Genomic DNA, 1548 nt, shown 5'->3' on the forward strand with positions numbered 1-1548 from the left:
TCAAGCAAACAAGCAATGATCACAACATCTAGAATACAAAGGAGAAGTGGTATGAGAGATGCTGTATGGTGAACAATGACACTTTTCTTCATAGGGGCGAGCACTCAATGATCTCACAGTGTGCAGTACAGTCCCTTTCCGAAACATCGGTTCCCCGATAGCGCAGATGATATCTTGTTGCAATCGGTTCTCTGATACTATTAATACTAGTGATAGTGTAGCGTGTGACTTGACTTGTGGCCTATGATGATGGACTTATAACGGGGAGGGCAGGCCGTTGTCGACTTGATGTTGTTCATAATTTGAAATAGTTTTAGAAGACCAAATAAACTAAGGGAGTTGGGGGAAGAGCTTAAAAAGTCCACATATTTTTTTTCTCTGAGAGGTACATCGGATGGCCAGGGGGGGGGGGGGGGGGGGGTTCCGGAACCCAGGAACCCCCCCCCCCCCAGATCCGGCCCTGATGATGACAGATTTAAGTCTTCTTTTTCATCTTCTTCAGTCGTCGTCTTGTTCGGCATTTCGTGGGATACTACTCCTGCGTACTCTCATATTTGTTTCTTTACCGGGGGCATTTTACGCGCCCGACCTTTTTCTCCTGACATTAGCACAGCCATACACCTTTTGGGGGGTAACCGAAATGTCAGCTAATTACAGACTTCAGTAAAAAAAGAAATAAAAAAGAAAGAGAAATCAATGTATTTAAAGAACGAAGACCTTTACAGACCAACCTGTCAGTCAACGCACGTCTGTCCGGGTTTTTTGTTTTTTTGTTACAAAGAGAAAGATTATATATATATCGTTCTACGTTGACACGTGTCAAGATTCAATTGTGTTGTGGCTTCTTCTGCAGAGGTGACATTGTTCAACAATTTGATTCGTCTGGGATCAAATGTTGACGTTGCAATAACTAACCTGTTGTTGTTTTTGTTTTTTTGTTTTTTTGGAGGGGGGGGGGGGGGGGAGTATCCGTGAGTTGGAAACATTTATTTAGAAATCTGTCTGCTTCGGATTTGTTTCCAAAAGTAGATTTACATAGCACGAATTGTTTTATTGTTTTCAGCTGGGATCTCGAACAGTTTGTCTAGCCCTACTACAATAGTGTAGGGTTGGTGCACATAATGAATGCAGGGATGGTGCTGGTAATAAGTTTAAGGGGGTGAGGGTAGGGGTGTTGATCGCACATGGGAATTTTTGGAACTGGTTGCTACGAGGAAAATTCCCCACTGACCGATTAAGGTCAAGACACTATACCCCTATCTCTGTGACCTGAATTCCCCTGCTTGACCAGACAAAACCCGTTCTATTTTTGACAATGTGTACCCGGAACGTTTGGTCAGCTAGCCCGGGTCAAGTCGAGAGGTCATCGCGTGTACGCTCTCTTTGGGAATTCCCACAAGAAGGCTTGCCAGAATGTATACTTGTGTACACAGGTACATGTATGTATTGAGTGTAGTTAGAACCAAGTTTTACTGTTAGTCTCCAGTAACCTCTTGCAGTCCTACCTCCACCCTTAACCCCAAGTACTATAACACCCTCAACTATTTA

The sequence above is a fragment of the Littorina saxatilis genome, linkage group LG7, assembly GCF_037325665.1.
Source record: "Littorina saxatilis isolate snail1 linkage group LG7, US_GU_Lsax_2.0, whole genome shotgun sequence".
NCBI classification, from domain to species: Eukaryota; Metazoa; Mollusca; class Gastropoda; order Littorinimorpha; family Littorinidae; genus Littorina; species Littorina saxatilis.